Consider the following 14,068-nt stretch of genomic DNA (forward strand, 5'->3'; position numbering starts at 1 on the left):
AAGCTGAAGGTGGCTGTGAATTTATCTGCTCTAATAAACCTACTTCAACACTACTAAAAGGAGTGGATTTCTACAAATTTGGCGACGAGCGATCTTGTGCAGGGGACAAGAAGCCAATCCTTCACCCCTGGAACGACACTAATTGGAAATTAGTGCTATTGGAAGATTTCTTCAATTCATATTCATGGATGAACTGTAAGTCTCCTATTTATACTTATTATTGACTTCGAAGTCTGGAGGAGAGACTTGTGGAGACTCGTGAGACTTGTGGAGTACATGCATATTCTTAAAATATTTTTGTAAGTTCAACTGCTGCTGGGACTGTTTGGAAGCACTTAATTTAACTGGATTTGCCAGCGTGCCAGCGTGCCAGCGTGCCAGCGCCAGCGTGGAGTAGCTTGGTTTGCCGGCGTGTGGGGTTTCAGACTCAAGGAAGGATTTTTTACTTCATATACTAAATATACTGTGCGGCGTTAACTAACTGCAGTGTTTCCATTTAAAAATCAGGTCGAGCCATCTACGCGCAATCTCTTACCTGCTTGAGGACGCGTGTCTTCGATGGTGTCTTCTGTGACGTATATTCCTTCGCAGCTCTTATTGCATATTTAGTGCACAAGCGCGCCTTGAGCCATCCTGCCTCTGCGTAAGCAGCGTGCCGCCATCTTTTGCTTGGCACGTTAACACAGAATACACAGGGCATACTAAGCGTTCGTAAACTACAAGTTTTGCCAACCACGTTGTCGGATAAAACGCGTGTGAAATTGACACGTGAAGTAAAGCGCAATGAAATAGAGTGCAATGAAATTGGCGCGTGTACATGAAAGTAAAGTTAAAGCCAGCAATTAAAGTAAAAGTAGTAGAAAAAGGGTGAAACAAGAAAAGATTAGCCTGGTTGACATTGACATTTGAAATTTAAATTTACACTACAGGATAATACATGTTAATTATTTTAATCAATTATTTTAGTTGGTTATTTTAATTATTTGTATTAATTAATTATTTTAGTCTGTTGTGTTAATTGTTATTCTAGGTTATTACAAATCTTTCACCTAAATAACAAAATGTCAGATGACTCCATGTCAGCACCTCCAAAATTTTTACCTGTTCCAGGTGAACCTGCTATACCGTGGAAAAGATGGAAGAACATTTTTTTTACATATTTATTGGCGATTGGGGGTGATAAATATGGTCCGGTGAGGAGACAGGCAATTCTCTTGCATCATCTGGGCGTTGAAGGTAGGAGAATATACGATGATTTACCAGAGATATCCTTGGGCATGGGAGATGGTCAACCTGTAAACATTTATGAGATGTCTCTTCAGATGTTGGAAAAACATTTCACTCCAAAAATAAATGTCGTTTTTGAAAGACACAAGTTTTTTTGCAGAATACAAAAAACTGATGAAAGTATCGTGTCGTATGTCGCATCTTTGCGGGGGTTAGCTATAACATGTGAATTCCAAGCTCTTTGTGATTCATTAATAAGAGACCAGATAGTCAGATGCACAAATAACAAGTCTGTAAAACAAAAATTGTTATCAAAGAACCCTACTTTGGAGGAGGCCATCGAAATTGCAAGGAGCATGGAGGATACTGATCACTGGATGCGAGAAATTGATAAAGGAAAAAATATTGCTGTGGGTACAACGATAAATAGTGAAAAAGAAGTTTCTGCAGAAGTAAATGATGCTAAGAAAGAATTCAAAAAAACGACAAGCAAAACATATGGGAGTGCTGCAACTAAAATAGGTGAAAGAAGGCCCATAATTTGTTATAGGTGTGGATGTCCTGGACATGTAAGCTCCAGTTTTGCATGTGGAGCTAGGAATGCTACATGCAGAGTATGTGGCAAAAGGGGTCACTTAGCAAAGGCGTGCAAATCAAAAGGAGGTGTGCAGGGAATGAGTGTGAAGGAAATAGTGAATGAAGAAGAGGAGAATGAACTATTTCTCACTATTGATGGGATAGAAATAAATAAACACCATGAAATAGAAGAGATAGACAAGGCAGCTTCAGAGAATATTTTGCATATTGATAATAACCCTATGAAACTGAAGAAGGAGAGTACTGAGAAGATTGAAAAACCGCATTGTGAAATTACGTTAGGAAAGGGAACCGTAAGACTGTTAGCTGACTCTGGTAGTCTGTTCACTCTGGTGTCAAAGGAAGCATTTCAAGAAAAGTTGGATGGAAAAATGAATCAACTTCAACCTTCTGATGTTAAGGCTGTAGGCTATGGGGGTTCAAGGATCAACATTTTGGGAATGCAGTGGATGAGTATCATCTTTAAGAAAAACGGAGTTTATGGAAGGGTTTATGTCACTGATGAAGGATCCAATTTATTGGGATGGAGACATCAAAAAGACTTGAAAATTAAATTGGATCCAAATGCTGTCGAGCCTGTAATGGCTATTGAGTCTAATATCGAAAATGTATCTTCTGAGGTTCAAACAAGTAACGAATGGGGAGAGATGTTAATGAAGAGGTATTCTCATGTATTTTCTAATGAATTAGGTATGCTAAAAGGGTTCATGCATCGAATTATCTTGAAGAGCAATGCGAAACCGATTGTGCATAAAGTGAGGACAATACCTCACATGATGAAAGGACCTCTTCAGAAAGAATTAGAGAAACTGTTAGATGCTAAGGTGATCGAACCAATTGAATCATCGGAATGGTTGTCTCCAATAGTCGTTGCACCGAAGGATGGTGACAAAATTCGGCTATGCATTGACTTGAGGGATCTTAACAGGAACATTTGGGTAGATCGACAGCTTTACCAAACATTGGGGAGATGCTGAGTATGATGGGTCGGGGACATGTTTTTAGTGTGTTAGACATGTCTTCGGCATATCATCAGGTAAACCTGCATCCAGAATCTCGTCCACTAACTTCATTTGTTACACCTTTAGGGGCATTTCGATATTGTAGGATGCCATTTGGGCTGGCATCAGCTTCTGCTGTTTTTCAGCGGGTAATGCAGAACATATTCAAAGGTATGGAGAGGGTACTTTGTTTCCAAGATGATATTATGATTGTTGGAAGATCTTTTCGTGAGCATGATGAAATCATGGAAGGAGTCTTGGAAAGAATTTCCAAATGTGGCCTGACGATAAAAAGAGAAAAGTGTCAAATGAGGTTGGGAGTAGTGAGTTATCTTGGTCACCAAATTTCTGCTGAGGGAATAAAACCTAAAAGTAGCATAGTAAAGGCGGTGAAGGAAGCTCCGTGTCCCACTAATAAGGAAGAATTGAAGTCTTTTCTGGGGCTTGCTGAGTATTGCTCAAAATTTATTCCAAAGTTCACGGATTTGGTGGAACCTATGAGACTTTTGTTGAAGAAGGGTGTCAGGTATGAATGGAATTTGGAGTGTGAAAAGGCATTTAATGATGTAAAAGCTAGTCTGTTGAGTGCACCGTCGTTGGGGCATTTTGATCCTAAGAAGAAATCGATTTTAATAAGTGATGCAAGCAATGTTGGTATAGGAGCTGTTTTGTTGCAGGTGTCAGATGGGAATGAAAGCATAATTGGATTTGCTTCTCGTAGGTTGCAAGGTGCGGAGAAATCTTACTCAACAATAGAGAAAGAGGCGCTTGCATGTTGTTGGGGCATAGCGCATTTTAGATTTTATTTATGGGGGATACCCTTTGTTGTTAAGACGGACCACAAGCCTTTGGTTTACATATTCAAGGGCGGTCGAGGTTTGGAAGGTAGTGTGACTCCTCGAATATCGAGATGGTTGTTATCTGTTTTAGAATACAATTTTGTTGTAGAGTATGTTCGCGGGAACAAAAATGTTATAGCCGATTGTCTTTCCAGAATGCCAGTGGAAGGTGATTTGTGCATGGAAGTTCTGGATGATTTAGTTTTGGATGTGGCAGCTGAATTTGCTGTTAGTAGTGATGAGTGGGAAGAGGCAATGGAGTCGGATTGTGAGTACAAACAATTGAAGGAATTCATTATCAATTGTTGGAATAATTCGGAGGTGACAGCAGTACATAAGAAATATTTATCAGTAAAGGATGAACTTAGCTTACAAGGCGATAAAATACTGAGAAGGAATAAAATTGTTCCGCCGACTCAATTGAGAACGAGATTATTGAGAATTGTGCACGAAGGACATTTGGGTAGGAGTTTGACTAAGCGGAGGTTAAGAGAGTCTTTTTGGTGGCCGGAAATGGATAAGGATGTGAAGGAGTTGGTGAAAGAATGTTCTGCATGTAGCAACAGTGATAAAACGCGAATTGTGAGAAAAGCTCCTTTGAAATGTGTTGAGTTACCGGAAAAACCATGGGAGAAGTTGGCGTTGGATGTTTTAGGCCCGATTGAGAAATTAGGAAGTAGTAATCGTTATTTGGTAGTGTTGGTAGATTACCATAGCAAATGGTTTACGTGCAAATCACTGGGTGAAGTCACCACTACTAATGTGATCAAATTTTTGAAAGAAGTATTTTTGGAGGAGGGGGTGCCTAAGACATTGGTGACAGATAACGGTGTGCAATTGGTATCTTCAGAAATGAGTAGTTTTTTGAGTAGTCTTGGGATATCTCACAATAGAGTTGCCTTATTCCATCCACAAGCTAATGGACTTGTGGAGAGGGTGAATCGCATTGTGATGGGTAGCATTCAACTTTCACTAGCTAATGGTCTGTCATGGAGGGATGAGTTGAGAAGGATGATGTGGGGTCACAGGGTTACCCCTCATTCAGTGACAGGCATTTCTCCTTTTATAGCTTTGAAAGGAAGGGAGCCGGGCACTAAAGAGTCTCCAATGTGGTTGAGAGAGAAAAATCAAGTTTGGGTGGATAGAGAGGAAATGAAATCAAGAGCACAGGAATGTCAGTTTCGTGGAAAGTTAGAGTTTGATCACAGGAAAGCAGTCAAGGAGATTGTGTTTCAGGAAGGTGACTGGGTTTGGATTTGTGAAAAAAGGAGAAAGCAAATTCTCTCAACCACATAAAGTGGTATCTGTGAATGGTACTGTGGCTTTATTGGATGATGGTAAGAGGTGGAGTGTTGGAGATCTGTGCAAAGTATTGCATCTATAAAATAAAAAACGAGGAAAAGTTCTGATGTATTTACGAGATGTAAGTTAAGCTATTGTGTAGATGTTTATTGTCAAGTCAAGTCAAAACCACTTTATTCGATTAATTAAAATCATAAAAGTATGCTACACGATTAAATACATAAAATCTTGCAATTCACAAATCTACAATTAAAAACAATTCCTAATGAAATTTCATAATAGACCATAATCAACGTGAAATCTTAATACAGGATCAAATTCCATATATCAAATAGGCTCCACATCCTGTATAGGTTTTAGTCTGACCCTCCTTTCTCTAACAGCTGCCACCAAGAAGCTAGCAACACAGAACATAGTTAATGGACATTCAAGCATGCTTAGGAACAATAGAGCTGGCTTGTACTGTGTAAAGTTCCTACTCTTTAACAAAGGAATAATAAACCTCTTCCTGGCGTTTTTAAAAAAGGAGCAAAATAGCATAAAGTGCGTAGTGTCTTGTGGAGAAATATCATCGCACTTGCAGGGGGCGACATCTTCAAGCCTATTCCAACCAGCCACATCCCAAAGAACTATGTGTATTTGATTGAACTGGAATTTAGTCAACAGCCATTTGTGAAAGGGGTTGGTTACCACTGTAAGATATAAGGACAACCATGAGAGCTGGGATACCAGGACGTGTCCCCTGACAGAGGGTTTACGAAGTTCGTCTTCTTCCCGCACGGCCTCCCTTAGCTTCGTAAAATTAGATTTTACCCACTCAAGATCTGCCTTACAAAGAATTTCAGGGTTAAAAAAGATTTCTGGTCTCCCAATGTAGGCAGCTAACCTCTCGATATTTGACAACCATTGAATTTTATTCATGTTGTCAAGTCGAGTACAGTCCTTTAGGATTTTATGATTTAAAGTAAGTTTCGGGTTTAGCCAAATTTTGATCCATAGCAGTAGTGGGGCTAATTTAATCATGTCTGCTATGTAACCTAACCCGAGTTCCAAATGGACTGAATAAGAAGCGGTTGATTGTGGGAGGCCAAGGAGGGTACGAAGAAATTTGTTTTCCTCCGTTTGGATTGCGTCGGGTTTAATGTAACCCCAGATTGACGCCCCATACCTTACAATGGAAACTGTTTTGGCTTAGTAGATTGTTAGTATTGCCTCTGTCGGTTTTCCTCCCAACCTTTTTGCAAAGCCAAGTACAGCCGCAGATGAGCTTCTTATGGAGTTTACCTTTATAGAAAGCTGAGGGGACCATGAGCCCTTGTCATCAAAGACTACTCCCAAGTAAGTGAAAGTCTTTACTCTTGAGATTTCGGCTCCCCTACAGAAAAAAGGCTTTACCTTGTTTTTCGCATGACCTAACGACATAGCATGAGATTTGCCGTTATTGACCACCAGATCCAGGCTATGCATGAAGTCCCCGAACGAGTCCAGCAATCTTTGCAGCGCCAGGGGAGTCCTGGCCAGCAGGACTGCGTCGTCCGCGTATAGGAGGACCGGGATCGGGGTACCTCCCATACGTGGGATGTCCTGCGTTGCAGCCAGCAGATTTTGTTCCAGGGAATTTATGTATAGGGTGAACAACATGGGCGCAAGAATGCATCCCTGTCGTACCCCTCTGCTAGACTTAAAGCTGGCCGTGCACTTCCCCTCAGTCGTCATCCTTATCGAGGCATTCAGATCTTGGTGGAGCTCTGAAAGAAAATACACAAGGGGAGGGTCAAGTCCCATCTCCAGGAGCATTGTCCACAGCTTTGACCTATTTACGAGATCAAAGGCCGTGGACAAATCCATAAAGCCCAGGTAAACGGAGCCCCCAGCCGCCTTAGTGTATTTGTCTATTATTAAAAGGAGGTTCAGACATTGATCCTCCGTGCTCCGGCCGGCTCTGAAGCCATACTGTGCATCGGACAAGATGTTATTATCCGAGGCCCAATTTGTTATCCTAGCAAGTATGACTTTCCCCAAGATTTTTATAGAGGAGTCTATCAAGGATATGGGCCTATAGCATTTAGGGTCAGCCCTTTGGCCTTTCTTGAACACCGGTATTATGGTAGAATGTGACCAGGATTTGGGAAAACCTACAATAGCCGAGGAGTTAAATACATTAGTCAATATATTGGCTGTTGGAAGGCGGACCCCGAGGAGTCGGTGAGACCACCAAGGGGGGGCCCTCTCACTGCACGAAGTAGCCGAGCGCTGCCGAGAAGTCTCCTGAGAGATCCTTCTCCTATCCCGTACTAGCACAGTAACACCACCACACCGGACTCAAGGAGGTTGTCTCAAGACAAGCAATTCTTTATCATCAATAAAAGGTTACGAGTTCAATATTTACACGAAGGGATCGAGGGATCCACCAAAAGTCTCAATGTCTCTTTGGAAGGGTAGGGGTAGCGGGACAGTCTTTGGCAAGAGTGTGGTACGAGGGTACCTGGGGCCCAGTTCTTATCCTCACGCTGGAGGACCTCCAAACTCGGAGGGGTCGAGCCGCGACGGCGTCAGCAGGGCTCTGGCGTACAGTTCGTGGAGAGCCGCGATTCAATCAGCAGGGCTCTCAAGATGGTTTCTGCTCAGCTCGAGCCGCGACGTCGTCAGCAGGGCTCCGAGGAAGGTTCCAGCGAGGTTGGGCCGCGACAGCGTCTGCAGGGCTCCGATGTTCCAGGTGGTTCAGAAAAGGGTTCACAGGAGGGAGCCGCGACGCAGTCAGCAGGGCTCGTGATGGTTCCGGCAAGAGTTCGTCTCCGTAGGGTCAGCCGCGATTCGATCAGCAGGGCTCTCGACTCCGGGATACAACTGCCGAGCTGTGGTGGGGTCGCCCCAGATATAGGTCTGGAGCCCTTTGATGTCCGGACCTATGCGCCCGAGGGGGCGGAGTGGCCGGGTGGAGGTGGCCAGACGCCCAGCAGGAGAGGCGCCAGGCCCATGGGAGTTTGCAGGGTGATCACACCTCGAGAGGGGAGGACAGTTGGGGGTCCCATCGATACTGTCCTCCGCCGGGGCGATGAATGGTTCCTGCGGCACCCCCTGGCCAGTTCGTGGTGCCTCGATGTCGGGGCTTCGTTGGGGTCGAGGCTGGGTTGAGCGGGGTCGCGCCGGCTGGGGCACGGTGTGACGTGGATGCCAACAAGATGGCGGAGCCACGAGGAGTATGCGACCACGTGTAGCTCCGGGTGAAGGGCCTTGGTGCAGTCCAGACGGGTGGCCCGTGACGGCCGGGGCGGGGAACGGCCACAATCCAGGGGGTTAAGGACCACGCCACGAGGCCAGGTCCAACAGGCGTCCCCCCCAGCCGAAGGCATGGAGAGTCACCCATCTCCTTGGGGATTCTCCTCGTCAAGGCGGAAGAAGCGGGACAGGCCGTCGGCGTTGGCGTGGTCATTGCCGGGCCGGTGTTCGACGTCAAAGTCCATCCCTTGTAGCGAGATGGACCATCGCAGCAGCTTGGGGTTCTCGCCCCGCATTCGCATTAACCATTGCAAGGGCCGGTGGTCGGTCTGGACCCGGAAGTGGGCGCCAAAGAGGTAGGGCCGGAGCTTCTTGAGGGCCCACACCACAGCGAAGGCCTCGCGCTCAATAGTGCTCCAGCGTTGCTCCCGGGGCAGTAGTCGCCGGCTGATGAAGGCCACTGGTCTGTCGAGCCCCCTTTCGTCAGTTTGGGAGAGGACGGCCCCGATCCCATACTCGGAGGCGTCCGTCTGTACCACGAACTCCTTCTGGTAGTCCGGGGCTTGCAGCACCGGAGCAGTACACATGGCCGTTTTGAGGGTGTCGAAGGCTGTTTGGCAGCGGGGTGTCCAGTGTACCTTCTTGGGCTGTTTTTTGGACGTTAACTCTGTGAGGGGGCCAACAATGCTCCCATAGTCCCGGATAAACCGCCGGTAGTATCCGGTGAGGCCCAGGAAGGCCCGGACAGCGGTCTGGGTAGTGGGGGGTTCCCAGGTCTGGATGGCATCTATCTTCGCTTGGAGGGGGGCCACCTGCCCGCTCCCCACTTGATGGCCCAGGTAGGTCATGGATCCGTGGCCGATTTGGCATTTGCTGGCCTTGATTGTGAGCCCGGCCCGCTGGAGGGCGGCCAGGACGGCCTCCAGGTGGAGGAGGTGCTCGGCCCAGTGGTTGCTGTACACGGCAATGTCATCTAAGTAGGCCGCGCTGAAGGCCTCAAGCCCGGCCAAAACCTTGTTCACCAGTCTTTGGAAGGTGGCCGGGGCGTTCTTCATTCCGAAGGGCATCACCCGAAAGTGGTAATGCCCATCCGGAGTCGAAAAGGCGGATCTTTCTTGGGCGCCGGGGGTGAGCTGGATTTGCCAGTACCCGGCGGTGAGGTCCAGCGTGCTCAAGTAGCGAGCGGCCCCTAGGCGGTCGATCAGTTCGTCGGCCCGGGGTATCGGGTGTGCGTCCGTCTTGGTTACTACATTCAGGGCTCGGTAGTCCACGCAGAATCGCAACTCCGGGGGGTGACCGGGAGCTGCGGCCTTGGGCACCAGGACGACAGGGCTGGCCCACGGGCTGTCGGAAGGCTCGATGACCCCCAGGGCCAGCATCTTCGCTACTTCGGCCTGGATGCAGGCCCGCACTCGGTCAGGCACCCGGTAGGCTCTGTGTTGTATGGGGGGGTTCTCCCCGGTGTCGACGTCGTGGACGCACCAGTGGGTCACCCCCGGGGTGAGAGAGAAGAGGGCTGCGTAGTCCCGCAGTAATCGCTGGCAGTCGTTGCGCTGCTCCGGGGTCAGGGACGAGGCGAGTTGGACCCCTTCGATCGATCCATCGTGACTGTCGGATTGCAAGAGGTCGGGCAAGGGCTCGGAGTCGTCCTCGCCCCCCTCGTCGGTCGCCAGCAGCAGGCTCAGTTCGGTCCGGACGAAGTGGGGTTTTAGCCTGTTCGCATGTAGGACCCGGAGGGGGTTCCGGGGGGACTCCAGATCGACCAGGTAGGTGACGGGACTTTTCTTCTCCACCACCTTGAAGGGCCCGGTCCACTTGTCCTGGAGGGCGCCGGGTTCGACCGGGGCCATGACCCATACTTTCTGACCTGGCTCGAATTCTACCGTAGAAGTGTTGCGATCGTACCACCGCTTCATGTCCTCCTGGCTGGCTTCGAGGTTGGCTTCGGCTATGGCTCGGAACTTGCGGGTCTGGTTTCGGAGGGTCAGGAGGTATCGGTAGACGTCAGGAGGGGCGCCTCGGGGCTTCATCTCCCAGCCCTCCTTGACCAGGCTGAGTGGTCCGCGGACCGGGTGCCCATACAATAGTTCAAACGGGCTGAACCCCAGGGACTTCTGCGGGACCTCCCGATAGGCAAACAGGAGGCAGGGCAGCAGGACATCCCATTTCCGCCTGAGGGGTTCTTCCAGGCCCTGGATCATCCCTTTCAATGTTCGGTTGAACCGCTCAACCAGCCCGTTCCCCTGAGGGTGATATGGGGTCGTGAACTTGTATGTGACCCCGCATTGTTGCCACAGGGACCGCATGTACCTGGAGATAAAGTTCGTGCCACGGTCGCTCACCACTTCGCTGGGGAATCCCACTCGGGAGAAGATCTCCATCAAGGCCCGGCCTACCACAGGGGCCGTTATAGTTCTGAGCGGGACCGCCTCCGGGTACCTGGTGGCGTGGTCCACGAGGACCAGGATGAAGCGGTGGCCCAGGGCGGTTTAGGGGTCCAGGGGTCCCACAATGTCGATTCCGACTCGTTCAAACGGGGTGCTGACGGCGGGAAAGGGCTGGAGGGGGGCCTTGACCCGACCCCCCGTCTTTCCGCTGGCTTGGCAGGTCTGGCAGGACCGGCAGTGGTTGTCCACATCTCTCCGCATCCGGGGCCAGTAGAAGTGGGTCACCAGACGACTGTACGTTTTGTCTTGCCCCAAGTGTCCGGCGAGGGGCACATCATGGGCCAGGTTGAGAAGGAACTCCCGGAAGCGGAGGGGGACCACCAACACGCGGCCGGCCCCGAGTTCTGCCACTTTCTGTTCACTGTACAACAGGCCCTCGGCCCAGTAGATCCAGTGGGTGCCGGTCTGGTCACCGTTGGCTTGCGCGGTCGCCTGCTGTCGGACCCCTTCGAGAGAGGGACAGGACTGTTGCTCTTGCTGGAACTGCTCTCGGGTGGGGCCCCCTTCATGTTGCCATTGCGTCAGTTCTGGTAGGGCGCTCGGAGAAGCCATCTCTTCGGGGGAGGATTCGCTGGGCCCGGGGTCGGTGTCCGCCTCCTCCTCGCTGCTGGCGGGAGGGGGTGTGAGCCCCTCGGGTCGGGCAGTCCCGGAGGTCGAGGAGGAGCGGGGGGCCTGGGCGGTCATGGACCGGGTGATGGCGCAGGCCCAATCAGCCAGTCCCAACATTCGGAGGTGCTCTCGTCGTTCTACTTGAGCCCAGGGGGAACTCTCCAAGTCGTTCCCCAGGAGGCAGTCGACCGGGGCGTCGTCGCGCACCGTCACCTTCAGCAGGCCCGTCACCCCTCCCCACTCGAAGGGGACCAGGGCCATCTGGCATAGGCTTTCACTGTTGTCGGCCGTCCGCACAGGGCACAGCACATTCGGTAGAATCTGTTCAGGGGTCACCAGGTGGCAGCGGACAGCGGTGATACTGGCGCCGGTGTCGCGAAGGGCTTCGGCCCGTTGTCCGTTGACCGTGACCTGCTGCCGGTACTTCTGGGTGTTGGTTGGGATGGGGGTGCAGGGTACCATCTCTCGGCTACCCAGGCAGACCAGGGACATGGCTGCCGGCTCCCACTCAGTGTTTTCTCGGTCGAGGGCCTCTTCTTCCTCCTCTCCCCCCAAGGCGGCGGCTGTCAGCTGCCGGGGCGGGGGCCCGCCGGCCCCGTTTCTTCGGTTCAGGGGGCAGGCCGGGTCGCTGGCAAAGTGTCCGGTTTGTTGGCAGCCATAGCAGGTCACTGGTGGCCGTGGTCCGGGTCGGGCCGGGCCCACCCTTCGCGCTAGGCTCGGGGAGAGATGTGGCTGCGGTGGCCCTCGAGGGGGGCTCCTGGGGGCCCCAGCGGGAGGGTCTCGGTTCCTGTTCGGCCCTCCCCCCCCACCGCGCTGGCGTGGGGGTCCGTTGGGGTTCCTCTGGTACTCCCCCATTGAGCTCCGGGGGACCCGGGAGTTGACCCATCGATCGGCCTCGACGGCAAGTTTTCGCGGGTCGGTCATTTTGCTGTCGAGGAGGTGCTGTCTCAGTTCCACGAAGCAATTGTTGGAAAGATGTTCCCAGACGATGAGGTCGACCAGTTGTCCGTAGGTGGTTACTTTGCTGCCTTTGATCCACCCTTCTAGGGCCCGACTGAAAAAGTCCACATATTCCACCCATGTGGTACCCGGGATTTTCTTGCAGTCTCGGAACCGCTGGCGGTACATCTCCGCTGTTAGCCCGTAGCGGGTGAGCAGGGCCTCCTTCATGTGATCGTAGGAGGTCATCACCTCCTCCGGTAGCTGGAGCAGCGTGTCCCGCCCTTCACTCAGGAATCGCCCCCACAGGCCTGCGCCCCAGTCTTTTCGGGGCACCCGATGGGAGGTCATGGCCACCTCGTAGGCCTTGAACCATTGTTGGATATCGTCATTCTTGTAATACTCCTTGACGACCTCCTTCGGGATATGCACCTTGGCCTCGGGGGGCGGTAGAGTGTCTCTAGTACTGGGGGTGTTGGCCCCTCCGTTCTTGGCCTTGATCTCGAGCTCCTTGAGACTGTGCTCGTGCTCAAGAGTTAGTTTCTTTTCCTCCAACTCCCGGTGTCGTCTCTTCTCTTCTATTTCTTCTTGAAGGCGTAGCTGCTCGAGGGCCAGTTTCTTTTCTGCCAGCTGGAGTTCGCCGTCCAGCCGTAGTCGGGCGAGCTCTAGTTCGTGGCTCCGGACCTTTTCCCGCTCTCGTATTTCTTCCTCGGAGAGGCCGGTTTCTAGGCTCTTTCTTCCTCCGGTTGCCGGGGTCAGTGCGGTTGCTGTGGTCTCCGTCAGGGGCAAGGGCCCTTCTTCCTGGGAGGGGCCTGCCCCAGCCTCCAACCATGCCCTCAGAGCTTTCTGCATCTCTTGCTTGGTACCGAGGCTGGTGGTTGCAATGCCTTTGTCTCTGCAGAACTGTTTTAATTCTTTGTGCGTATATTCTTCCAGCCGTTCGGGCTGGAACTCCATTGTCGCGTTGTTTTCCTGGCTGCTCATGATGCTATTCGTTTGGATGGGTAGCTAGTGGGTACTGGCTGGTACGTACTGCGTTCGGCTCGGATCCCGTCGCTGGCCACCAAATGTTGGAAGGCGGACCCCGAGGAGTCGGTGAGACCACCAAGGGGGGGCCCTCTCACTGCACGAAGTAGCCGAGCGCTGCCGAGAAGTCTCCTGAGAGATCCTTCTCCTATCCCGTACTAGCACAGTAACACCACCACACCGGACTCAAGGAGGTTGTCTCAAGACAAGCAATTCTTTATCATCAATAAAAGGTTACGAGTTCAATATTTACACGAAGGGATCGAGGGATCCACCAAAAGTCTCAATGTCTCTTTGGAAGGGTAGGGGTAGCGGGACAGTCTTTGGCAAGAGTGTGGTACGAGGGTACCTGGGGCCCAGTTCTTATCCTCACGCTGGAGGACCTCCGATCTCGGAGGGGTCGAGCCGCGACGGCGTCAGCAGGGCTCTGGCGTACAGTTCGTGGAGAGCCGCGATTCAATCAGCAGGGCTCTCAAGATGGTTTCTGCTCAGCTCGAGCCGCGACGTCGTCAGCAGGGCTCCGAGGAAGGTTCCAGCGAGGTTGGGCCGCGACAGCGTCTGCAGGGCTCCGATGTTCCAGGTGGTTCAGAAAAGGGTTCACAGGAGGGAGCCGCGACGCAGTCAGCAGGGCTCGTGATGGTTCCGGCAAGAGTTCGTCTCCGTAGGGTCAGCCGCGATTCGATCAGCAGGGCTCTCGACTCCGGGATACAACTGCCGAGCTGTGGTGGGGTCGCCCCAGATATAGGTCTGGAGCCCTTTGATGTCCGGACCTATGCGCCCGAGGGGGCGGAGTGGCCGGGTGGAGGTGGCCAGACACCCAGCAGGAGAGGCGCCAGGCCCATGGGAGTTTGCAGGGTGATCA

This window comes from Triturus cristatus, chromosome 1_1, assembly GCF_964204655.1.
Source record: "Triturus cristatus chromosome 1_1, aTriCri1.1, whole genome shotgun sequence".
In the NCBI taxonomy this organism is placed as follows: domain Eukaryota; kingdom Metazoa; phylum Chordata; class Amphibia; order Caudata; family Salamandridae; genus Triturus; species Triturus cristatus.